At 43.0% G+C, this 27,628-nt stretch overlaps 1 long non-coding RNA gene across 3 annotated transcripts; it reads right to left on the bottom strand.

Annotated features, from left to right (window-relative positions):
• Positions 1 to 377: 377 nt before the first annotated feature.
• On the bottom strand, positions 378 to 3,854 carry LOC109773489 (uncharacterized). 3 transcript variants are annotated; one of them, XR_012189387.1, is made up of 4 exons: positions 3,696 to 3,822; positions 1,400 to 3,626; positions 1,182 to 1,307; positions 378 to 741 (listed from the first exon to the last, which is right to left on the bottom strand). It is a non-coding gene; the product is annotated as an uncharacterized lncRNA (long non-coding RNA). The 3 variants fall into 3 exon arrangements; XR_002235318.3 differs by having other exon boundaries at positions 1,182 to 3,626; positions 3,696 to 3,854; XR_012189386.1 differs by having other exon boundaries at positions 378 to 923; positions 1,182 to 3,626; positions 3,696 to 3,809.
• Between the last annotated feature and the right edge of the window lie 23,774 nt (positions 3,855 to 27,628).

The following is a 27,628-nucleotide window of genomic DNA, read 5'->3' as shown; positions in this document are numbered from 1 at the left end:
CCCTGGACACCACCTTTACCTAACACTACTAGGAAAAAGGCTACTAGCAGCGCGGGTAAAATGGCTACTAGCAGCGCGGGTACCCGCGCTACTAGTATCGCGCTACAGCTAATAGTTAGTAGTAGCATGGGTTAAACCCTCGCTATTACTAACTTTGTTAGTAGTAGCGTGTGCCACCCATGCTACTGCTATTACGTACACACGCTACTACTAATGAAATAGTAGTAGCGTGGGTAAACAACCAACGGTACTAGTATCCTATATACTAGTAGCGCTCAGTTTCCTCCCCACGCTACTACTAACAATTTAGGAATTAAAAAAATAAAAATTAGATGTAGTATTCATGAATAGTAATACGTCCAATGCAAAACAAAGAATGTCACTGAACCATCTCAATATTCCATTTAACATGTCACAGAACCATCTCAAGATTCCATTTAACATCAGACACACACAACCATCATCGTAAGGTGGGTACCTTCCCTAGTGGTCTATCACCAACCTAAACAGACCACTTCTCTAGATGTATCTACCTAGGCTCGGAGTTCAAAAGTCGGTGGACTCGAATCCTCCCTCCCCCGGACGATGGCGTCAAGGTCCTCCACCTCGGCGACCTTCGGCGTCGAAATCACCTGGACGATCATCTATGCAACGTGGCAACCAGGCTTCACGGCGAAGTCCGTCTTTGAGTGGTTGAAGAGCACGGCGCCACCGGGCCGTGCTAGTCAGCGTCGATCACCTCTGTGCCCACGTCGGGAAAGTGAAAACTTGTTAGTACGCAAATTGCAGCAGTTCAACCAAATAGTACTAGCAAACATGCACGAATAGGGAAAAGAAATTTTCTCGTTCACCTCGTTTAGGTATCAACTATTTAAATAAAAAAATCAGCAACTTCTTCCTTAAATAAAAGCGGTGCTTGGTAACTGCACTTGAAAAGCGTGATTGCATATGAGATTAAGATATATAAATTTGTGTGGTCACGTCCTTGCATGTTGGAAACAATCATTGGTTAAGATTACACTCTTTTGTAGAGGAAAGAACTTTGGGACAATCAACAGCCTTTCACTTGACCTCCGCTAGCTACTTTGGATTCAATAAGAAAAGGAACATTTATTTGAACTGAAAAGAACGAGCAGGCAAGCATGCTATCAATATTTTGGCTAGAATATCACAAAATGCACCTGTCGAGTGTACTGTAACAATCGACGTGTCCCATCTCCTCATGATTAAGGACTTTAGCTGAGCCGACAACATGGAGCAAGATGTAGTCATTTCCGAGCATGAACCCTTGGCTGTCATCAATGAACCTGCAACATCCATCATGCCCATTGTAAAATATGTTAGTTTCAGATAAGAAAAGAACTAAACTCTGAACATATGATGTTATCTAAATCCTTACTTTATGGAGTCAAGATTCCAGGAGATGTCATCGGCAGCAAAAAAAGGAAATATATTTCACTGATTTTGGTGTTGCAACAATGTATATACTTTATCACATTATAAGTCCTCACACCATCAACTATGACAAATCTGAGAGTATAAGTCTGGTTACATTCACCCAAGTCCAAACATAAAATTCTGTCCAACATAGTACAGCCCACTTTGATAATTTCATAGGATTTAATATACCGAACGAAACCTGACAAGTGATATGTGTTTAAGTATCTACAGAACAGCCTCTAAAATTTTCATGTTGTAACTTTATTTTATTACCACCTCTAACAGGGCCTAATCTCCCATATCAAAATACTGTACCCAGGAACATATATTTCGGGACAGCAAACTAAACTGATGGCTGCTCTCAAACCATACATCCAAACGACACAATAAATACTCTAAAGAAACCTTGGAACTTTATCTAAAACTTATGTAAAGGGGCCAAATCAAAATTCTGAGCCTAGCTAACTCATTTTTCAGATATAAGCTTGCTGTCCAGATTTGACAGTGCAGTTTTTAACTGAACCAAGTTCAGTTTACAGCCAGAGTCACCCCACGATCCAGATTTTCTCTAAAAGGCAACCAACATCTCGCAATATTGCTCATGAGTGGGCTATCATCCCTAACTAATTTGGTTAAACAAAGGATCTAGCATAAAATAGGGCTGCTATGCACCTTACATGGATGTTACAAAAACACCGGAAATCCAAGTTCGGTACATGAAACACTCACTAGTCACTAGTTTGAGCTCACGTAACAAGCCAAGGGTTGAGTTTAGCTCCTATTGACTTAGCTTCTCACTTCTCTCATGTATGAGTAAAAGGCTAGTGAATTAAAAATACAACTAGCTGCAGATTATTAACCCAATACGAATCATGTATTTCGAGGGAAGCTAACTATACAACCAGTATTGGACTGAATCATGTAGTTCGACTGCATATAAAGACATAATCCCTCTTTGTGTACTGAAAATGCTGAAACTGATGCACATGCGTCACTAGTCAGACAAAATTCAGCACGGGTTCCGCACCCCCACAGCTAGCTGATCCGTGTCCGGGAACGGCACACACGGGTTTCGTGCGAGGCAGGACAGAAGAAGAAGAGGAAACCTTGGGGTTGGCGGACGGGGCGACGGAGGAGGAGACGAGCTGGGCGCGGGCGCGGCTCGCCGCCGGCCGCGCGGAAGCAGTCGAACAGGCACCCCATTCAAGGACGGTGGCACACACATCTATCTCACAAGGCTCTACTTGAGAAACAAAAGCATATAATGCTTGATGCTATCAATCTTAGCACAAGAAGAAAAAATAACACAGCCTCTCCGATAGAATGGATGGATGCATCATGCACAATCATTGGTTATAAGTGGACTGAGCTTTGTTTGCTATTCTGAGTTAATGTTGGTGCACCGTCGGCACCACCGTGGACGTTCCCATGGTGACCCTCGACGGTGACGCTGATGATGGCGGAGTGTTCCAGCCCACGCGCAGCCAGTAGCTTTGCTCCTGGTAGTTGAACTGCCCCCGCTTTTGGTAAGCTAGCTATGTGCATGGCCTTTCAAGTTTATGTATGCGGTTGTCCAAGTATGCAAGGACCAGGGAGCTTGGTACATACATGCGTGTTTGCAACTGTGAACAATTGCTAATTTATGTTTTATGTAAGCAATAGCCAAACATGTTTGCAGTATTCTCAATACTCTAGAAAACTTCTGTATGTCAAAACTGTGGTATCTTATGCCTATAGATTAAAATACTGTAGTTTTCAAATACTTTGGGTTATCCAAGACTTTGCCATCAAACATGGCCTAAAACTGCAGATCACTTGAATGCAGCAACAAAATACTTCAATCCTAAATTTGGAGAGCACGTCATACCCATATATTCATTCCTAAACTCTAGAAGCCAACTGAGCTAATTAATCTAATCAACCCTAATTAAACAGCAGCCGATCAAGGTGATTAACCTCAAACTGCAACAACTCCCTAACTTGCCATGTATCATCGATGGGTGGATAGATCTGAAACAAAGGAGAGGGGGCAGAGGTAGGCGGTGGGGCCTGAGAACAAGTCACCGGAGAAGGAGGGAGGCTCTGGGCCTCTGCGTCGTGGGGAGAAGGAGCTCCATCTCCATGGCAGTGTCCCGTCCTACGGATGTGCGCCCCTCCAGCCGTCGTCGCCGTCCGCACCATGGCGACTGCAGAAAAAGGAAGACAAGATGAGGTGAGGAGGAGAGGGTGGGGAAAGAAGGAGGGCAGAGAGCAACCTGTGCAGGATCCAGCCACCTCTGGCCTCGCCGTTGCCGGTTGTGGCGGATCCCGGCGAAGTTTTGGGGTCGCAGGAGAGAGGGGGGGCGTCACGGGTGAGAGAGAGGGATTTTCTACGAGCGGTGCGAGATAGAGGGATGGGTGCCCGTGGTAGTGGTAGCGCGGCTCAGCAAATACGCGCTACTACTAATTACGGTCAACCAGCGGGTTTCGTCGACCGACCGTAGTAGCGAGGCTTGTACCTCAAGCCCTACTGCTATTTTATTAGTATAGTAGCGCGTACTGTACAATCCGCGTTACTACTATGGCTTGTCTGTGGGGTACGATTAAAGATATTTATTACTAGCGTGTTTTATTGGGTCACGCGCTACTAATAATATTTACTAGTAGCGCGGGTCAATATAGCGCGCTATTAGTAATTAGTAGTGGCGCGGGTCAATATAGCACGCTACTAGTAAGCGACTATGTATAAACTTTTTCCTAGTAGTGTAATTCCCAGCGCTATAAATTCACATCAACCCCCAAACAAGTAACAAGAAAATTTCATCACGTTTTACTATACAGAGTCACGGCCGCCTCCTGCTCTTCATCGCGAGCCCTAATCTGGAGCCCGTTTATGGCTCCGGAGAGAGGGAATCGTCGTTGTCATCGTCATCACCAGCCCTTCCATCAACAATTTAATGATGCTCACAGCCATGCGTGAGTAATCCTTTGTAGGCATACCAGAGGTAGATGGGATTTGGATGAGATTTCATACGTAATTGTTGTCAATTTGTTAGGGCTTGATCCCTTGTATTGATGTCGCTTGAAGCTGCGTCAGTATTTCCCCAAAGAGGAAGAGATGATGCAGCACAGCAGCGGTAGGTATTTCCCTCAGATATGAAACCAAGGTTATCGAACCAGTAGGAGAACCAAGCAACACAACGTAAACAACCCTTGCACACAAATAACAACCACTTGCAACCCGACGTGTTAAAGGGGTTGTCAATCCCTTTCGGGTAACGGCGCCAGAAACGGTGCGTGGACGGGAGAAAATTGTAATAGATTGAATAAATAGATCGCAAATAAAATAAAGTGCAGCAAAGTATTTTTATTTTTTTGTTTAATAGATCTGAAAATAAATGCAAGGAAAAAGTAGATTGCAAAGGCAATGAGAAAGAAGACCCGGGGGCCGTAGGTTTCATTAGTGGCTTCTCTCGAGAAAAATAGCAAACGTTGGGTGAACAAATTACTGTTGGGCAATTGATAGAACTTCGAATAATCATGACGATATCCAGGCAATGATCATTATATAGGCATCACGTCCAAGATTTGTAGACCGACTTCTACCTGTATCTACTACTATTACTCCACACATTGACCGCTATCCATCATGCATCTAGTGTATTAAGTTCATGAAAAAATGGAGTAATGCAATAAGAACGATGGCATGATGTAGACAAGATCTATCTATGTAGAGATAGACCCCATCGTTTTATCCTTAGTAGCAATGATACATACGTGTCGGTTCCCCTTCTGTCACTGGGATCAAGCACCATAAGATAGATCGAACCCACTACAAAGCACCTCTTCCCATTGCAAGATAAATAGATCAAGTTGGCCAAACAAAACCCAAATATCGAAGAAGAAATACAAGGCTATAAGCAATCATGCATATAAGAGATCAAAGAAACTCAAATAACTTGCATGGATATAAAAAGATAGATCTGATCATAAACTCAAAGTTCATCGACCCCAACAAACACACCACAAAAGAGTTACATCACATGGATCTCTGAGAGACCATTGCATTGAGAATTCAGCAAGAGAGAGGAAGCCATCTAGCTACTAACTACGGACCCGAAGGTCTACAAAGAACTACTCACGCATCATCGGAGAGGCACCAATGGAGGTGGTGAACCCCATCCGAGATGGTGTCTAGATTGGATCTGGTGGATCTGGACTCTGCGGCGGTTGGATGAATATTTTGTCGACATGCTTAGGGTTTCTGGAATATTGGGGTATTTATAGAGCAAAGAGGCGGTCCGAGGGGCACCGGAAGTGGGCACAACCCACCAGGGGGCGCCTGGGCCTCCTGGCGCGCCCTGGTGGGTTGTGTCCCCCTCGGGGCACCCCCAAGGCGCAGCCAGGGCCCATTACGTTTCTCCTGGTCCAAAAAAATCTTCGTGGAGTTTTGTTGCGTTTGGACTCCGTCTAATATTGATTTCCTGTGATGTAAAAAACATGCAGAAAACAGCAACTGCCACTTGGCACTATGTCAATAGGTTAGTACCAAAAAATGATATAAAATGACTATAGAATGATTATAAAACATCCAAGATTGATAATATAACAGCATGGAACAATAAAAAAATATAGATACGTTGGAGACGTATCAGCATCCCCAAGCTTAACTCCTACTCGTCCTCGAGTAGGTAAGTGATAAAAACAGAATTTTTGATGTGGAATGCTGCCTAACATATCATATCATATTCTTTTCTTTATAGCATGGACATTTGGACTTTTATGTGATTCAAAGCAATAGTCTAGTCTTGACATGATAATTTAGATACTCAAGCATGTCAACAAGCAACCATGTCTTTCAAAATATCAACGCTAAAATAAGTTATCCCTAGCCCGTCATGCTCAACCATTGATCCATTCATGAAACACACTCGAATATTAGCTACACCCAATACTTAAGTACGATCATATTGCCTCCTAGTTGGTGATTTTATGAGAGAAGGTGGAGACTCAAATTCAAAATAAAAATTGCATAAAGTAAAAGAAAGGCCCTTCACAGAGGGAAGTATGGATTTGTAGAGGTGCCAGAGCTCAAAGCGAAAATTAGAGATAAAAACATTTTGGGAGGTGTATCCATCCCACTAATGAAAATGGCTTAGAGTTCCCAACACTTTCCATGCTAGATATATCATAGGCGGTTCCCAAACAGAAAATAAAGTTTATTATTTTTTCGACCATACTTTCACTTTCCATGGCTAGCCGTATCCACGGTTGCCCTCCATACCAACACTTTCCAAGGAATTTATTATTTGACAACATAAAGTAAATTCATTTTTGCATTTTGGGACTGGGCATCCCTAAAACCTTTACCTTACTCTCGTGCAATGACAAGTGCATAAACACTCATCGTGAGAATAACACATCCAGCATGGAAAATATTAGCCACTCCTCACCGCTCCGCGAGCGAAACAAATACACAAAAGAGAAGTTTATTTTGAAAATTAGAGATGGCACATGCAAATTTGCTTAGAACGACGAAATAATACCGCATATAGGTAGATATAGTTGACTCATGTGGCAAAACTGGTTTAAAGGATTTTGGATGCACAAGTAGAGATCATACTTGGTGCAAAATGAAGGCTAGCAAAAAGATTGAGAAGCGACCAACCAAGAAACGAATAATCTCATAAGCAAGCATTAAGCATAATTAACACCGAACAATGCAACACAAGTAGGATATAATTTCATTGCATTACTATTGACTTTCGTGCTTGCATAGGGAATCACAAACCTTAACACCAATATTCTTACTAAAGCATAATTACTCATCAACATAACTCACATATCACATCATCATATCTCAAAACTATTACTAAGAACCAAGTTTATTTTGTCCAATGATCTTCATGAAAGTTTTTATTACATCCTTCTTGGATATCTATATCTTTGGGACTAATTTTAATGTGTTGCTTTTCATAGCTCAAACAAATATAAGTGAAGATCATGAGCATAATTCTTTTTTCTTTCTTTCTCTCAAAATAATTTAAGTGAAGCAAGAGAGAATTTCTTGAAAATTTTAATAACTCTCAAATAAATCTAAGTGAAGCAAGCGAGCATTTCTTCAAAAATAATAAAGCACACCGTGCTCAAAAAGATATAAGTGAAGCACTAGAGCAAGTCCATTGCTCATAAAAATTTAAGTGAAGCATAGAGAGCAATTCTAACAAGTAATGACATAATTTTGGCTCTCTCAAATAGGTGTGTCCAGCAAGGATTGATGACTTAAAACACAAAATAAAACAAGCAAAGACTCATATCATACAAGACGCTCCGAGCAAAACACATATCATGTGACGAATAAAAATATAACTTCGAGTAAAATACCGATGGTCATTAGAAGAAAGAGGGGATGCCACTCGGGGGCATCCCCAAGCTTAGTTGGTTGATCATTCTTTGGATAATAGCTTGGGATGTTGGGTCATCCCCAAGCTTAGGCTCTTCTATCCTTTATTCCTTTATCCATCGTAAGATAACCCAAAACTTGAAAAATTCAATCACACAAAACTCAACAAAACCTTCATGAGATCCGTTAGTAAAAGAAAGCAAATCACCACTATAAGTACTGTACCAAACCAATTCATATTTTGTTTTTGCATTATATATACTGTATTCCAACTTTTCTATGGCAAAAACTCATCAAAGGGAACCATAGAGCCATCAAAATAAGCACACAACGCAAAGAAAACAGAATCTGTCAAAACAGAACAGTCTAAGCTTGGACGACCTGGACCTCCAAAAATTCCGAACAGACCTGGACCTGGACCTCCAAAAACAGAATCTGTCAAAACAAAACAAAACAGAATCTGTCAAAACAGAAAACTTCTGGACCTCCAAAAATTCTGAAAAAACTAGGACGACCTGGGTAATTTGTATATTAATCTTCTGCAAAAAGAATCAGGGCTAAATATCTTTCTGATAAAAAATGAGAACTGTTTTCGTGAGCGCAAAGTTTCTGTCTTTTTCAGCAAGATCAAACAACTACCACCCAAGAAGATCCTATTGGTTCTACTTGGCACAAACACTAATTAAAACACAAAAAACACAATCATAATAGTAGCATAATTGTGTAAACACTCAAGAACAGAAAGCAAAAATAAATTATATTCATTGGGTTGCCTCCCAACAAGCGCTATAGTTTTACGCCCTTAGCTAGTCATAAAGCAAGGATCTAAGTTTTGTCATCTTTGGTTCGAGATCTATAAGATGCCCTCATGATTGATTCATAAGGTGGCTTAATTCTTGTTCTAGGAAAGTGTTCCATACTCTTCCTCAAAGTAAATTGGAACTTAATATTGCCTTCTTTCATATCAATCATGGCACTGATAGTGCGTAAAAACGGTCTACTAAGAATAATTGGGCAAGACGGATTGCAATCAATATCAAGAACAATAAAATCTATGGGCACATAGTTCCTATTTGCAAGAATAATACATTCTTAATTCTTCCCATAGGCTTTTTAATAGTAGAATCTGCCAAGTGCAAATTCAAAGAACATTCTTCAAGATTAGTAAGACCAAGCACATCACATAAAGATTTCGGAATTGTAGAAACACTAGCACCCAAGTCACACAAAGCAAAACACTCATAATTTTTAATCTTGACTTTGAGAGTAGGTTCCCACTCAACATGCAATTTTCTAGGAATTGAAACTTCTAATTCCAACTTTTCTTCCAAAGCTTTCATCATAGCATCAACAATATGTTTAGTAAAAGCTTTGTTTTGTTCATAAGCATGGGGTGAATTTAGCATGGATTGCAACAAAGAAATACAATCAATCAAAGAGCAACTATCATAATTGAAGTCTTTGTAATCCAAAAGAGTGGGCACATCACTAGTTAAAGTTTTGACCTCTCCAAACCCACTTTTATCAATTTTTTCAACAAGATTTTCACCCTCTGAAATATTGGGACGCCTTCGACGTAAAGTTGACTCTTCTCTAGTCCCTTTTTCATCAATCTTAAATTTACTAAACAAGGAATCAATAGAAGAAACACCAATCATTTTAAGATCTTCATCACTTTTGCAAAAGAAATCACTAGAAAACGCTTTTTCTAAACATTCTCTTTTAGCTCTAAGCATAGCGGTTCTTTTCTTACTTTCATCCATAGAAACATAAGGAGCTTTATTTGATTCATCTGATTTAGGCACAAAAATTTTCATCTTGAGGTTTTCCACATCATGAGCAATTCTATCAACACTTCTAGACAAATCATCAATCTTACTCAACTTTTCTTCTATGGAAGTGTTGAAAACATTTTGTGTGTTGATAAATTCTTTAATATTATTCTCAAGATCAGAGGTCTTCCTATTATTATTATAAGATTGATTTCCATAGGAATTACCATAAGTATTAGAGGAATTACTAGGAAAAGGCCTAGGATTAAAATTACCTCTATAAGCATTGTTGTTGAAATTATTTCGAGAGATAAAATTCACATCTATGGCATCACTATTTTTCACAATCAAAGTAGACAAAGGTGTTGGGGAACGTAGTAATTTCAAAAATTTCCTACGCACACGCAAGATCATGGTGATGCATAGCAACGAGAGGGGAGAGTGTTGTCCACGTACCCTCGTAGACCGAAAGCGGAAGCGTTAACACAACGCGGTTGATGTAGTCGTACGTCTTCACGATCCGACCGATCAAGTACCGAACGCACGGCACCTCCGAGTTCAGCACACGTACAGCTCGATGACGTCCCTCGAACTCCGATCCAGCCGAGTGTTGAGGGAGAGTTTCGTCAGCACGACGGCGTGGTGACGATGATGATGTTCTACCGACGCAGGGCTTCGCCTAAGCACTGCTACGATATTATCGAGGTGTAATATGGTGGAGGGGGGCACCGCACACGGCTAAGAGATCAATAGATCAATTGTTGTGTCTATGGGGTGCCCCCTGCCCCCGTATATAAAGGAGCAAGGGGGGAGGCGGCCGGCCTAGGAGGAGGGCGCGCCAAGGGGGGAGTCCTACTCCCACCGGGAGTAGGACTCCTCCTTTCCTTGTTGGATTAGGAGAAGGGAAGGTAGAAGGAGAAGGAAGGAAGGGGGCGCCCCCCTCCCTAGTCCAATTCGGACTAGTCCATGGGGAGGGGTGCGGCCACCCTTTGGGGCCTTTCTCTCCTTTCCCGTATGGCCCATTAAGGCCCAATACGAATTCCCGTAACTCTCCGGTACTTCAAAAATACCCGAATCACTCGGAACCTTTCCGATGTCCAAATATAGTCGTCCAATATATCGATCTTTACGTCTCGACCATTTCGAGACTCCTCGTCATGTCCCCGATCTCATCCGGGGCTCCAAACTCCTTCGGTACATCAAAACTCATAAACTCATAATAAAACTATCATCGTAATGTTAAGCGTGCGGACCCTACAGGTTCGAGAACTATGTAGACATGACCGAGACACGTCTCCGGTCAATAACCAATAGCAGGACCTGGATGCCCATATTGGCTCCCACATATTCTACGAAGATCTTTATCGGTCAAACCGCATAACAACATACGTTGTTCCCTTTGTCATCGGTATGTTACTTGCCCGAGATTCGATCGTCGGCATCTTAATACCTAGTTCAATCTCGTTATCGGCAAGTCTCTTTACCCGTTCCGTAATACATCATCTCGCAACAAACTCATTAGTTGCAATGCTTGCAAGGCTTAAGTGATGTGCATTACCGAGAGGGCCCAGAGATACCTCTCCGACAATCGGAGTGACAAATCCCAATCTCGAAATACGCCAACCCAACAAGTACCTTCGGAGACACCTGTAGAGCACCTTTATAATCACCCAGTTACGTTGTGATATTTGGTAGCACACAAAGTGTTCCTCCGGTAAACGGGAGTTGCATAATCTCATAGTCATAGGAACATGTATAAGTCATGAAGAAAGCAATAGCAACATACTAAACGATCGAGTGCTAAGCTAACGGAATGGGTCAAGTCAATCACATCATTCTCCTAATGATGTGATCCCGTTAATCAAATGACAACTCATGTCTATGGCTAGGAAACATAACCATCTTTGATCAACGAGCTAGTCAAGTAGAGGCATACTAGTGACACTCGGTTTGTCTATGTATTCACACATGTATCATGTTTCCGGTTAATACAATTCTAGCATGAATAATAAACATTTATCATGATATAAGGAAATAAATAATAACTTTATTATTGCCTCTAGGGCATATTTCCTTCAAAAGGAATATCATTAAAATCAATCAGAGCACTTTTACTAGCAACCAATTTCATAACAGCATCAACTTTTTCACTCAAAGAGGAAATATCTTCAACCGAATTAACTTTTTTACAAGTAGGTGCTCCTTCGATATGCCATTGTGAATAATTTGCCATGATATTACCAAGAAATTTGGTGGCTTCACCCAAAGTAATTTCCATAAAAGTATCACCCGCGGCGGAATCTAAAAGATTAAGAGAAACAAAATTCAATCCCGCATAAAAAATTTGTATGATCATCCAAAGATTTAACCCATGAGTTGGGCAATTCCTTAGCATCATTTTCATCTTTTCCCAAGATTGTACAACATGCTCATGTTCAAGTTGCTTGAAATTCATGATCTGGATTCTAAGGGAAATAATTTTTGCGGGAGCAAAATACTTAGTGATAAAAGCATCTTTGCACTTATTCCAAGAATTGATACTATTGCGAGGCAAAGAAGAGAACCAAATTTTTGTAGAATCATGCAAAGAAAACGGAAATAATTTCATCTTCACCACATCATTGTCCACATCTTTTTCTTTTGCATATCGCATAATCCCACGAAGGTATTAAGATGGGACGCGGTATCCTCATTAGGAAAACAGGAAAAGTGATCTTTCATAACAAGATTCAGCACAGCAGTATTAATATCACAAGACTCCGCACTAGTGGCGGGAGGAGCAATCGGAGTGCCAATAAAATCATTGTTGTTGGTATTTGAGAAATCACATAACTTGGTGTTCTCTTGAGTCATGATGACTACACAATAAGATTGCACTCAAAAACAGATCCGGCAAGAAAACGGTGATCGGAAAAAGAGAGGCGAATAAAACGGCAAATTTTGTGAAGTGGGGGAGAGGAAAACGAGAGGCAAATGGCAAATATATGGGAAAGAAGACCCGAGGGCCATAGGTTTCACTAGTGGCTTCTCTCGAGAAAAATAGCAAATGGTGGGTGAACAAATTACTGTTGGGAAATTGATAGAACTTCGAATAATCATGATGATATCTAGGCAATGATCAGTATATAGGCATTATGTCCAAGATTAGTAGACCGACTCCTGCCTGCATCTACTACTATTACTGCACACATCGACCGCTATCCAGCATGCATCTAGTGTATTAAGTTCATGGAAAAACATGTCCCGTCCGGATGGAAGCATCGTCGAGGGATATCTGACACAAGACTGCATCTCTTTCTGCGAGAATTTTCTATATTGCGCAGACCAGCCGCCTGATGTTAGTGTTGGTTTGCCTGTTAACAAGCACGATGGGAGGCTCGAAGGAGAAGGTCACTCCAACAGTCGCAGGGAACTGCACGTGGCATACTCAGATCAACGCAGCGACTTTGACATAGCAAACTTGGTAGTGCTACAACACCTAGATGAGGTAGATCCATTCGTGGCATTGCACAAAGAAATTATCGCAAAGAAGTATCGTGACTGGCGGGTATGCAGGACGGATGCCGAAGTTACCAGAGAGCACAACTTCACTTTCCTGCATTGGTTCAAAGAGCATATTATTGCTAATCCCCCGGAGGAGGGCTCTAAGGACGGATTGCTCATATACGCCTTAGCACATGGCCCCTCGCCCAACCTCCTAACCTATCAGGCATACGATATCAACGGATACACGTTCTACACGGAGGCCAAAGATATAGACAGTGATGATCAGAACTCAGGGGTGATGATTGAATGCATGACCGGCAGCGACAACGGCGCAACTGAAAGATTTTACGGAAGGGTCGAGGAGATCTGGGAGCTTGACTACTCTGGACTGCACAACACGACGATGTTCCGTGTTAGATGGGCTAAGAATGTCGAAAGAGAAAACCGGCATTTCACTACCAAGACTATACCCGACGCCAAGAGCGCTACCGTGAACGCTATCGCAAAAAATGAGCCATGGGTACACGCTAAGCACGTGACACAATGCTTCTTCATAACCGACCTGCGCAATCCCAGCCGTGTTGTCGTGAGGAGAGGCAAAAGGAACATCATTGGAATGGATGGAGTCGCCAACGAGGAAGACTACGATCAGTACGGCAACCCAATGAGGGAATATGACGATGATGATGAAGTATACGTCAAAAGAAGAATCAACACTACATTACCTAAGAAAAATCGTACTCCATGGAAAAGGCAAAGTCACAATGAGGGGCTCAATTATTCTTCAACGAACAAGAAGGGAAAGAAGCTGACTCAAAAACGAAAACGTCAACGCTGAGGAGAACCGTATGTTATCGGTCAAATGATGTAATATATATATATATATATATATATATGTTCCTATTTTGTATACACACTTAGCCATTATTATGCATGGGTCCAATGATGTAATATATATATGTTCCTATTTTGTATACATATTTAACCGTCAAATTATGCAATATATATCGCCTTTCCTTCATTCACTGCTCTCGGAAAAAAAAAGTGAGAGAAAATAAAGGAAAAACTGTTGGTTATAGCAGTAGCGCTTTACTGAAAAAGAGCTACAGCTAGTCAAGTTAGCAGTAGTGCTTTCTGCACAAAATGCTATAGCTACCTGTAATAGTAGTAGCGCTTTTCCTCTAAACGCACTGCTGCTATGTCCACTTAACCCAAAATCCTCACTCTCTCTGCTTCATCCCGCCTCTTTTCCCCCCAAATCCCCCCGGGGCCATCCCCTCGCCGCGCCCTGCGCTCGCCCCAGCCCTCGCCGCGCCCCTGCGCTCGCCCCGCCCTCGCCGCGCCCCTACGCTCGCCCCCGACCCCGACCCCGGCCTCGCCTCCGACCCCGACGCGCCACGCCTCCCTCCTCTGCTTCCTCCCCTCCCAACCTCGGCCGTTGTCGGGCCTGCCTCCTCGCCATTGCACCCTCTGTAACCCCCAGCGCTCCTCCTCTCTCTGCTAGCTAGGGTTCTTCGGTTAATTTACATAGGTTTTAGTTAGGGCAGTAGGTTAATTAGGTTATCTATTTAGTTATGATTTTAGCTAGTTTTTTATGAACCGTTCGTTTTAAAATAGGACAGAAATTTAGGGTTAAGCAATTGTAGTTAAAAGAAAAGGCAACATTTAAGCAATTGTCCAAATAAAAGAAAGGCATAATTTAGGTAGGCTGAATTTATATGCAAATTTGAACTGGACATGTGATATGTGGACATGTGATGTTTTGGACATGTCATGTTTGGAATTTGGACATGTCATTTGGACATGTCATATTTGGAAAATGATGATTATGTGCAGGGTAAATGATCCGAGTGGCCTATGTTACGCCGGAATGTTGATTCATTTCCGTTCCGGTGAATTTCAGGCGCTCGATATGTCCATTTTTTAGCAAAGGTCATGCCGAAATTTTCCGTGAATTTTGGCATGATTTGTGCTAGATAGTAGGCATATCGAGTGCTGGGAGTTGCTGGGAAACGACATTCCGGGAAACATAGATTTCTTTTTTATGTCATTTCTCATTTTTTCGTACTTTTAGAATTAAATGAGGAGACTTAATCATAGGAAACATGTCGAACAACGAAGAAACTGGGCCTTCTGACCAAGATGCAGACGAGATGGATTATGAGGGTGAACAAGAGTACCTCGACTATTTGACTGCTAAGCAAGGTTTGCAGGTCGGCCTCGATGATGGTACTGACGCCGACATCGACACTGACGGCGCCGGCACCGATGGCAGCACCGAGACCGATGGCGGCGCCGAGACCGGCGGGGAAGGTACCTGCGGGGAAGATACCGGCGGGGATGGTACCGGCGCCGATGCCGCTACCAAAAGAAGAAGCAGAGGATAGGAAAACCTAACAAACTAGGGATTGGACGACTAGTGATCACAAAGATGGCACCTAGCAAGTTTGAGCCATTAGAGCCGGAAGAACCTCGCAAGTGCTATGGGAACCAAGTAGGATGCATCCTACGGGAATGCGCGAGCATCAACGACGATGAATTAAGGAGTAAAGAACATTTGACGCAGTTGCTCCTGATGAAGTTGCACAAGAGATTCAAGTTCCCCGACCGGGATGATAACATAGAAGAACCGTGGGATGATCCGAAGATGAAAAAGATTAACAATCACGCCATGGGCATGTTCAGCAATGATTTGGCTTCCTGGAAAGGGAGGGTGAAACGAGCTATTGAGGCTGAGGAACCCCTGTCCAAGATTCTGGAGGAAAATCTAACACTTACGGTAGAAGAGTTCGAAAAGTTCAAGGACACTTGCGCTACCGAGGCAGCCAAGGCTAAGGCTGCGAAATTCAAGAGCCTTCGGCAAAGGAACACGGGGAAGCATCGCCTCGGAAGCCGTGGCTATCTCGGTAATAGGCCCATATGGGATAAGGAGGACGCGGAACGTGAAGCCGCGGGTCTCCCAGACCCCTTCGCGAAGTTCACCAACCCCTTGGAGCGTGACTTCATCAGGGCCCGCTACAAGTGGGACAAGGAAAATAAGGTTTTTTACACGGACAAGATCACGAGGAAATTGATTAGGCTACTTGTAATTATTCTTTTACTACCTTACATTTAGCTCCGTATCTAGTCGACTACACATTCCTAAACGGTTCACGCTCCTTCTGCAGGAGAAGCAACACCAGCTTGCAGCCGAAAGCCCTACTTCTGCGATGAGGCTCAAGTGGGACACCCCTCTCAACTGGGCCTTGAACGAACTTAAGGGACTCCCTTTGGGCCAGCGGCCGCAATATGGTCGTGTGCACGTCGCTGGAGACGGCGCCACGTGGAAGGTGTTTTACAATGAGGGCCCGGAGGCCAAGAAGCAGAAAAAGAAGTTTAGTCAGGCGGACATCGACGCGAAGGTGAAGCTTGCGGTCGAGAAAAAAGCAGCTGAGGACACGAAAAAAGCAGTCGAGGAGAAAAATGAGTTGCTACTGCAAGCAGTCAATGCAGCTGTAACTGCCTGCAGAAATGATTTTGCTACTAACTTGGTTCCAGCTATCATCAACTAGATGAAGGAAAATCCAGACAAGACGGTACATGATTTCCCGTTGCCCAGTTTCGTCGGGAGCAACTCCGTGAACAACACCACCACCGCACCATCACTTGCTTACACAACCGGGCCTCCTCTCGCAGCCGTTCCCGCTCATAGCAGCCCGTCCTCAGTCTCTGGCGCGCTAGGTGGGCCTTCGTCTTTGGTTGAGCTCGAAGCCATCATAGTAATTACATGTCGCACCAACATATATATATATATATATAGAATATTCCATTTTCGTTGCCTTTCGGATGTTTTACGCCACAGACATATGTGTTTGCAGGCCAAAGAAACCCCGTGCACCATACTCTACTTGATCAAAGGCCAGAAGGTGGACGTGGGAAAGGGGATGATAATGAACCCCTTGCAACCTGCTACCTCTTGAGCACTGCGTTGGTTTTCCCTTGAAGAGGAAAGGGTGATGCAGCAAAGTAGTGTAAGTATTTCCCTCAGTTTTTGAGAACCAAGGTATCAATCCAGTAGGAGGCCACGCACGAGTCCCTCGCACCATCACAAACAAATAAATCCTCGCAACCAACGCAATAAAGGGGTTGTCAATCCCTTCACGGTCACTTACGAGAGTGAGATCTGATAGATATGATAAGATAATATTTTTGGTATTTTTATGATAAAGATGCAAAGTAAAGAAAGCAAAAATAAAAACGGCACCAGAAATACCTTGTTGTCGGGAGATTAATATGATGGAAAATAGACCCCGGGGCCATAGGTTTCACTAGAGGCTTCTCTCGAGAGCATAAGTATTACAGTGGGTGAACAAATTACTGTTGAGCAACTTTACAGAATTGAGCATAGTTATGAGAATATCTAGGTATGATCATGTATATAGGCATCACGTCCGAGACAAGTAGACCGACTCCTGCCTGCATCTACTACTATTACTCCACACATCGACCGCTATCCAGCATGCATCTAGAGTATTAAGTTCAAAAGAACAGAGTAACGCTTTAAGCAAGAAGATATGATGTAGACGGATAAACTCATGCAATATGATATAAGCCCCATCTTGTTATCCTCGATGGCAACAATACAATACGTGCCTTGCTGCCCCTACTGTCACTGGGAAAGGACACCACAAGATTGAACCCAAAGCTAAGCACTTCTCCCATTGCAAGAAAGATCAATCTAGTAGGCCAAACCAAACTGATAATTCGAAGATACTTGCAAAGATAACCAATTATACATAAAAGAATTCAGAGGAGATTCAAATATTGTTCATAGATAAACTTGATCATAAACCCACAATTCATCGGTCTCAACAAACACACCGCAAAAGAAGATTACATCGAATAGATATTCACAAGAGAGGGGGAGAACATTGTATTGAGATCCAAAAAGAGAGAAGAAGCCATCTAGCTAATAACTATGGACCCAAAGGTCTGAGGTAAACTACTCACACATCATCGGAGAGGCTACGGTGTTGATGGAGAAGCCCTCCGTGATCGATGCCCCCTCCAGCAGAGCTCCGAAAAAGGCCCCAAGATGGGATCTCATGGGTACATAAGGTTGCAGCGGTGGAATTAGGTTTTTGGCTCCGTATCTGGTAGTTTGGGGGTACGTAGGTATATATAGGAGGAAGAAGTACGTCGGTGGAGCAACGTGGGGCCCACGAGGGTGGAGGGCGCGCCCTGGGGGGTAGGTGTGCCCCCCTACCTCGTGCCCTCCTGGTTGATGTCTTGACATAGGGTCCAAGTCCTCTGGATCACGTTCGTTCCGAAAATCACGTTCCCGCAGGTTTCATTCCGTTTGGACTCCGTTTGATATTCTTTTTCTACGAAACTCTGAAATAGGCAAAAAACATCAATTCTGGGCTGGGCCTCCGGTCAATAGGTTAGTCCCAAAAATAATATAAAAGTGTATAATAAAGCCCATTAATGTCCAAAACAGAATATAATATAGCATGGAATAATCAATAATTATAGATACATTGGAGACGTATCACAACCCACGTTCCACAACCAGCCGATCCCCGCTGGGCACTTCAGGGTTAGCTTGTCCAGTGTGAAATCGGGACACGGGAATTTGCCTCCTCCAGTACATCCTATGGGAGAGGACGACGAGACCCCGCCGCGGATTGGAAACTGGAAGGGTTGGGTGCTGCTATGGCCGAAGAATCTTATTCGTCTAGAGCCGGTCGAGAGCACACCAATAACCACACATCAACAACCATGTGCGGAGACCACCACCCCGCCTACGCAATTACCAGCTCCTATAGTGTCGGGTGAGAGCGGCAGACGACGTGATGAAGGGGGTGCAATAGTACTGGCTGATGTAATCGGTCCTGTAGAACATATAATGGATGATGAGACGGAGGTCGACCCAATGGGTTTCCTCAATACAAACGCATATGACTGTGACATAGATATGATGAGTCAACCATATGACGAATCGGGCTATCAGCATGGTAATGAGGATAAGGATGATCTGCCTGGGCAGGAAGGTCGTAGCAGGGATTGCAAAAAGCCTCTCTTCATGAAATCCTCACAGGACACGCCTGAAAATGCCGCCTCAACACAGGCTCAACTAGCCGAGGGTCGTACAATGCTTAGCCCGGGAACATTGGGGTAGGGGTTAAGGAAGGGTCTGGAAGGTGTGCCCAAGAAAAAGGAGAGGAAGAGATCGGGGAAGATAGCTGCCTCCAAACAAGCCAGAGCACATAGCAGCCAGATGATGGATTCTGAAGAGCGTGTACCCGTGAAAGGTGCGGCCATGTTCCATCTCACGGGCGAGCCGATGCTACCGTCGAAACCGCTGGAGGCACTATTAGGGGATCTCAGGAGACTGCACGACCATGTGCTGTCGACTGAGAAAAGCCTACTAGCCTCAAAGGATCCAGTATATCCGACATACGCGGCTCGTGTGCCTGAGGGGAAGTGCTACGTCGACACACGGCCCGTGGAGGTGTTCTTCCTGCGGTTTGACCATATCTTTGAGATGTTTCTGACAAGGCGGCTCGATTTTACAATCGTCCGCCTTTTTGCGCTACATATGAGCTCCGTCATGAAGAGATAAGAAGTCTCGCAAATCTGTGTGGCGGATCCGTACTACATGCACGAGTCTTTCTTGAGTCTCGGCGACTTTGAGCGTGGAACTGCTAGGGACTACCTCCAAAACTTCATGGTACAGAATAAGGACCAGGAAATTGTCCTCCTGCCTTATCATCCAAAGTAAGTCAGTTTCAAACAACCCTTTCGTACATTTCAATCATTCCTTCTCGCTCATATGAAGAATAATTTGAGGTATCTTTTCCCCGCAGTAACGGGCGCGCCGTCCTTATCGTTCTTTACTCGCGAGTCTCCCACGCCGTGTATTTCGACCCTTCCAGAGACTACGGGAAGAAGGACTACACGCACATAATGAATATTCTGGATGATGCTCTCCAAGGCTTCAGCATTAGAGGTGGTCATGTGCAGATCAGGAAACAAAGGAACAAGAAGATGGGTTTCGCGCATAAAACTAACTTCTGCTACATCCATGTCGCAAAACCAAGCAAGAAGGATGGATTCTACATCCTCCATCTCATGATTGAGTTCAACACGGATCACCAAAAGCTTCGCATGACAAGTAGAAATGATGAACATATCCACAAGTGGCTAGACTCTCATGGAGAAGCGGATTATAAACTTAGAGATGACTTCTTTCACATCCAAAGGGACATTGCGACGATCATCATGAAAGAAGTCATCGATGAGAAGGGGATGGTCCACCACGGCCCTATATCGCGAGCTGACGTCCGAACTCGCATAGGCATGCAATGTCAAGACCTTACGTTGTTCAAGAAGCTAGGGTCCATCCTCGATGATATGGAAGGATGGAACTTCTAGTGATTTACGATGCCGATGATGATGATATGTGTCGGTTTAACTTGTATACTTTCTGTAGCGATGAAACTTTGTGATGTCCACGGTCCCTGCCGAACTTGCGTAACACTACTTTGTTTGTTTGGGTACGATGACCTGCGTACCTCTAGTTAATTAGTTTGCGTAGTGTATGTTGCATCTAGTTGCTAATTAACCCTTTCTTTTTCGTGTTGCTCTAATATATTTTGCTGCATATGATTGTGCATCCTCTTGATGAACATGCATCTCTAACAGGTACCTAGTTTCTTGATGGCGAGATGGCGGTGCTATCTCGTGTACAAAGGGAAGGTTCCGGGGGTGTACAACGAGTGGCCTGAGTGTCAGGCGCAAGTGAATGGGGTCTTGGGCGTGAGCCATAAAGGCTGCAAAAGTAGACAAGAAGGAGAAGCTAGTTACTTGAGGTTCACGCTAGCGCGAGAGAGGACTCGTAACCGCCGCCTCATGTACTGCATAGTTCCGCTCTCACTCATAGTGATAGCTCTTCTCGCATATACCATTGTTTAGATGGATGACGTTGTAGTTGCAAGTATTCGAGACTTGCATGTATCGCTATTTCGAGATGATGACGGGATACCACTTTGTATTGGATGATGATTATGATGAGACCATTTGTACGTATGTATATGCTATGATTACATTTGTGGTCTCGCAGCCATTGGTATGTGTATCATGATGACATTTGTATCTGCTAAAGATTCTTGTGTAAAGCCTGTTCAAATACAAAACAAATATGCAGAAAAAAAATAAAACTACTAAATTTAGCAGTAGCGAGTGCAGAAAAGTTAGCAGCAGCGCCACGATAGCAGTAGCGCATCCAGGCAACACGCGCTAGAGCTATTAGCAGTAGCGAGCTTCCACGAAGCGCGCTGCTGCTACACTTGTATAGCAGTAGCGCCGGTGAGCACGCGCTATTGCTACGTGTTAGCTGTAGCGCCTTATTAGTAGCGCCGTTCCCCGCGCTACTGATACACCTAAAACCCGCGCTGCTGCTAGCCTTTTCCCTAGTAGTGCACTATCATATTACCGTGCTACTAAGAAATTTCTCCAAGGAAGTTGTCTCTCAGGTGTGGTTAAATTGACAACTAAACTGCTAAGGCTTATAAATATTCTTTGGCTCCCCTTGTGTCGAATCAATAAATTTTGGTGAAATACTACCCTTGAAGCTGTTGTGATCCCCTATACTTGTGGTCCATCAAGTATCTCTTTTCCTTTCAACCGGACAACTCCAGAGTTGTAAACTTCCTGAATATCATAAGGCCCTACCCATCCGGACCTAAGCTTTCTTGGAAGCAACTTGAGGTGCAAATTAAATAGGAGGTCCTTTCCCCCGCATTAAACATTCATTTTAAGATTTTTGTATCATGCCACTTCTTAAATTTTTATTTAAAGAGACGGACACTTTAATAAGTCTTATTCCAGAGCTTTCCCAAAGCTTGCATATCTAGCAACCTTTTCTCACCTGCTTCATTAAGATCAAAATTTATATTCTTCACCGCCCAGTAAGTTATGCTCTAGCTCTAAAGGTAAATGGCATGCCTTATAATAGACCATCTTGTATGCCATCAAACCCATAGGATTCTCGTAAGCGGTGTGGTGGCCCATAGGGTCTCATTGAACTTTCTTGCCTAGTCTTTCCTAACTTTTGCATCATCTTCTACAGTATTGTCTTCACTTCACGGTTCAATAGTTCAACTTGGCCACTCGTTTGAGGATGATATGGAGAAGCTATTCGATGAGTTACTCCATACTTGTGGATGATCTTTCTAAAAATACCTTGTATAAACTAAGATTCACCATCAGTAATAAGAACTTTAGGTACTCCAATCCTGGGAAGAACACTAGTAGAAAACAGGGCTTTGGTTCGGCCAGAAAAGAGCATTAATCCCGGTTGCATTACGAACCGGGACTAATGTGAGCATTAGTCCCGGTTCGAGCGGCTAGGGCACCGTACAGGCATTAGTCCCAGTTCAAATGGGACCTTTAGTCCCGGTTGGTGCCACGAACCGGGACTAAAGGGTGCGATGCCCATTAGTACCGGTTCGTGGCACCAACCGGTACTAAAGGTCCCATTTTCAAACTCTACCCCACCCCCCCCCCCCCCCCCCGTGGATCGCCTTTTCAGTTTGTAAAAAGCAAAAGAAAATGATAAAAACTTCAAAAATTAAAATCCTTCCAGATGTAGTTATGTTACTACATGTACTAGTTAGGAAAATTTAAAAACTTAAATTTGGACATGTTTTGCAAAAAGTGTAGGGAAAATGTAAAACGGCTATAACTTTTGCATACGATGTCAGGAAAAAACGTATAATATATCAAAATGTTCAGCACGAAAATTCGCATCCGATTTTGACGGCCTACGGCCTGTTTGCAAATTTTTAGAATCCTCAAATTCTAAAAGGAAAAAAGTTATGCTCAAATTTCATTTTTTTGAATTTTTGTTAAATATGGTCAAACTACTTATTCAAGAAGTATCTGTGTTACTAAATAATTATTCAAGAATATTAGTGTTACTAAAGAATTATTTCAGTTTTTTTGAATTTTGGTCAAATCTAGTCAAATTGTGGTCAAACTATGGTCAAACAATGGTCAAACTAATTATTCAAGAAATATTAGTGTTACTAAATAATTATTTCAGTTTTTTTGAATTTTGGTCAAATCTGGTCAAATTATGGTCAAACTGTGGTCAAACTATGGTCAAACAATGGTCAAACTAATTATTCAAGAAATATTAGTGTTACTAAGTAATTATTTCAGTTTTTTTTGAATTTTGCTCAAATCTGGTCAAACTTTGGTCAAACTATGGTCAAAGTAGTGTCAAACTATGGTCAAACTACTTATTCAAGAAATATTAGTGTTACTAAATAATTATTGTTTTTTAGAACAATAGTTTCAAACTCAAACAGTGAATTGTGTGACTTCATGCTCAAGCTAAATTCCTCAGGGTTAATAGGATTGACATCTTACTATTGTCAGGAAAACAACAAGTGTAGACTTGGAAACGAGGGAGAATAGAACCCGGAAGTTAAGCGTGCTCAGGCTGGAGTAGTGAGAGGATGGGTGACCGTCCGGGAAGTTAGATGATCTGGAATGATGAGGGGTGATTAGAGATTAGAGGTTAAATTGAGCAGTGATGAGGGGTGATTAGAGATTAGAGGTTAAAATAATTCAGAAATTTGAAAATAAAAAAAAATTCAAAAACAAAATCATAAAATTTCCTTTAGTACCGGTTTGTGTTACCAACCGGGACTAAAGGTGGACCTCCAGGCAGCGGCCACGTCGAGGGCCTTTAGTCCCGGTTCGTGTAAGAACCGGGACTAAAGGGGGAGGCTTTAGTAACGACCCTTTAGTCCCGGTTACAGAACCGGAACTAAAGGCCCTTATGAACCGGGACTAAAGCCCTTTTTCTACTAGTGGAATTACATCCTTTATCATCTTTAATGAAGCAACCATATCAGCATAGTGTGTAGGGATCGCTTCAACTCATTTGGTAACATATTCTACAACCAAAAGAATGGGAGTATGCCCATCTGAGACCGGGAACGGTTCAGATAATCCAGCCCCCAAACATCAAAAGGTTCACAAACTAGATTATAATTCATCGGCATTTCTTGTCTCATGCATATATTACCTGTGCATTGACGCGCGTTGCAGCAACAATCCTTTGTGCTTCCTTAAAAAGCGTAGGTCGGTAGAAACCTGACTAAAGTACCTTGGCGGTGGTATGGTCTCCTGCATGATGTCCCATATAAGACTGTTGTGACACTTGTTAAGGATGGCGATCATCTCATGTCCAGGGACACACCACCTTATCATATTATCTGGCCCATGCCGATAAAGAAAAGGATCATCCAAGAAGTAGTCCTTTAACTGACTGAAAAACTTCTTTGACTGTAATTTAAATCCGAAGGCATGTACTTCCCTACAAGAAAATTAGCATAATTTGCAAACCAAGGTTCTATCTTTTTAATCATAGATGAACTTTCACCTTGCAATGATTCATTTATTAGTACTGGATTATAGGGTATCCTTACCAAGCAGGATAGGTGGTCTGCCACCGGATTGTCTTCGCATCTTCGGTCAACAATCTATAAGTCAAATTCTTGGAGTAATAAAATCCATCAAATCAATCGATGGCTTAGCGTCCTTCTTTGAAAGAAGATAATGTAAGGCGCGATGATCCATGTGCACAACTACATTATAATTAATCATATAAATCTAAATATCACATGCAAAGACAATAACAATCACTACAAAAAATACACTTCTGTGATGATACGTGTTTGTCACAGTAGGTCACGTTTTCTGTCATGCATGTACATCCATGACGATTTTATGACAGAATCAAGATAGTCATACCTGTGTTGTCGTAGAAGTGTTCCATGACATTACCAAAATTATCATCACGGAAGTGTCCACTTCCATGACGATAAATGGCGCGTCATGGAAGTGCTTTCGTCAAGGGTGACCGACACATGGCATCCACCGTAACGGGTCTCCGTTAAGCTATCGGGTCCGATTTTGGATCCGATAACCCGCTAACAGCCCGGACCAATGAGGATTTTCCACGGGTAAAATTCTCATTGGCCGGAGGAAACACGTGTTGGCTCACCGTTGGGACAAATGTCATCCATTCATTGGACAGGAGGCGCCTATGATACGTCAACACGTGGCACGGCCCAACAAAGGCCCATTCCGGTGAAAAGGCTGGCCCATTTGACTTGGTCAAAAGGTAACAGGCCGGCCCACGGAAAGCCTGTTAACGGCATGTTCGTATATAGCCCATTTACGGCCCGCTAACTCACGGCCCGTTACGGCCTATCGGAATTAAGCCCAGTAGCTTCATCTGGGCCGTCCAATATGATTCTAGCCCGTTGTAACTTCCGGCCCATGTATGGCCCATGATGTCTTTTGGCCCATACAAGGCCATTTTGTAACTCTTGGCCCATTAACGGCCCGTGGTGAATCTGGACCGCAATGAACAGTGTACCGCTTTATACCCATCAACGGCCCATTATTCCATTGGGCCGTTTCCAACCCGTGTTATCTTTCAGCCTTCTCAGGGCCCATTTATTCTTGGGCTCATTTCCAGCATTCGGTTACTTACGGCCCATTACTGGCCTTTTCTGCTTGTGGGCCAAATTCAGCCGGTGGTTACAATTGGCCCGTTTGCGGCCCGTTAATCCGTTGGGACGTTTTCATAGTGTCATCAAATACAGCCGATTAACGATGGCCCGTTATTGTCAGACCATGAACGGACGATTCGAAATCTAGCCCGTTTACGGCCCATAATGCGGTCTGTTATTGGCCCATGTTTGGCCTATCGATCATACGGCCCGTAGAAGGCCCATTGATGCTATGGCCCATAGAAGGCCCATTGTTTCTGTGGCCCTTAGAAGGTCCATTGTTTCTACGGCCCGTAGGAGGCCCATGGTAACTACAATAAATATGTAGCCCATGGTTATTGTGGCCTAGTTTTAAAAAATAGGTTATTTCGGCCCGTAGCAAACCGCGGAAAAAGAACTGCACTGACTACAAGCAAAGAAATAAACAGGACAACAAGGAAATAAATAAGCAAGCAACTTACGCTAGGCTATCATTGCTATTACACATATTACATCCACTGGCCATCGAAGTTCGCCACCAGTGCAAATATAGGGAAAAGCAGCATATCATATACACTAGTTGTCAAAGTTGGCAACCAATGCAAATAAACGCCGCAGCAAAACAAGTCCAGAACTGAAACAACTTCAGAAGAGCTCAAGAAACAATATCCTGGGTGCCCATAATGCTGGCAAGATGCTTAGCAAGCTTATTAACTTTCTCTTGTTTGGCGCTTAAATCCTCCAGCACTTGTTGTTGCACCAGAAAGTAAGCATTTCAATTCTGCAGGGACTTCCTCGGTCCTTCGGCTTCCTGTCGCATAACATCTAATCGATGTCTTTCAACTTGAAGTTGAGACTCAGGAAGTCGAACTAATTCAGGCAGCGAGTTCGAAGAGCTGGTGCCAGCATTAGTAGCCGGTAACTCGAACACTACATCAAGACAGGACTTTGGGGTTGTCTGAGTGTCTTCAATATAGATTTTATCAGCTTTCTTGGAGACCAACAGGGATGTCTCACTATCTTGAACCTTATCTGCATTACTTCCTTTACCATTGGATAACGCGGTACTGTTCTCCAATATTTTGTCCGCATTCTAAAAGAGAAACAAGCAGACACATCACATGTTTACCATGTTGTATATGAAACTCATTTTGGTAAATGAGTTCAGTAGTAAAGTGGACAGGATAACAGCATGAAACAAACATATATCTATGTACCATGGTCACTTTATGGTCTATATCATTCTAGTTTTTGTTGCCAAATCAAGATAGAGACACAGTTCAAATAATATTTGTTCAAGACAAAGCAGAATAGACAGAATATAAGTGTGGGTAACTATAGAGCAATAACAACACTTGTAATGTGCATGACATGAGAACATAACTGTTTATTCAATTGAAACTGAAATCAACATAGAGCAGGTTACAACAGCAAACCAGTTAAAGAAACAGGTTTAAAACATACCTGTTGCTCCATTGGAGTTTCAATTCCATCCTTCAAATTTGAAAATAGTTGGTATGAGTAAATACAGTAATGCAAGAGCAAAGGAGTATGAACCATAGCTACAGAACCTGACCTGAGAACAAATCTTCTTCTCCTTTAAGCATTGAGCTGGGATTCGGAGTGGTGGTCGTCGTGCTTTGGGTACTGCAGTTCCCTTACTAACTGCTCGTGTTTGGGTGCTCTGTGGTGGAGACGGTGCTGTGTCAACTGGAACTGGGTTACTATCTGCCGGGGTTGGGGTTAGAAGGGGTGTAGCTGGTTCTCTGTCCAACTGGGTAGGGGTACAATCTGCGAGAGTCTGAGTTATGTGTGGTGGATCTGGTCCTTGGGCAAGTACAACCGTGGTTCTATCTGCATCAACTGGTAGCACTATCTTTTCTGAAGACCGTGTTTTTACTCCCACAGATACTGCCATCACCCCCTCCAATTGAAATGGCTGATAAACAAGAAAAGGCATGCCATAATTCAGATACATGCTGTCTATTTAAACA

This window comes from Aegilops tauschii, chromosome 7 (genome assembly GCF_002575655.3).
Source record: "Aegilops tauschii subsp. strangulata cultivar AL8/78 chromosome 7, Aet v6.0, whole genome shotgun sequence".
Classification (NCBI taxonomy): Eukaryota; Viridiplantae; Streptophyta; class Magnoliopsida; order Poales; family Poaceae; genus Aegilops; species Aegilops tauschii.
This window is presented reverse-complemented; position numbering and strand designations above follow the sequence as displayed.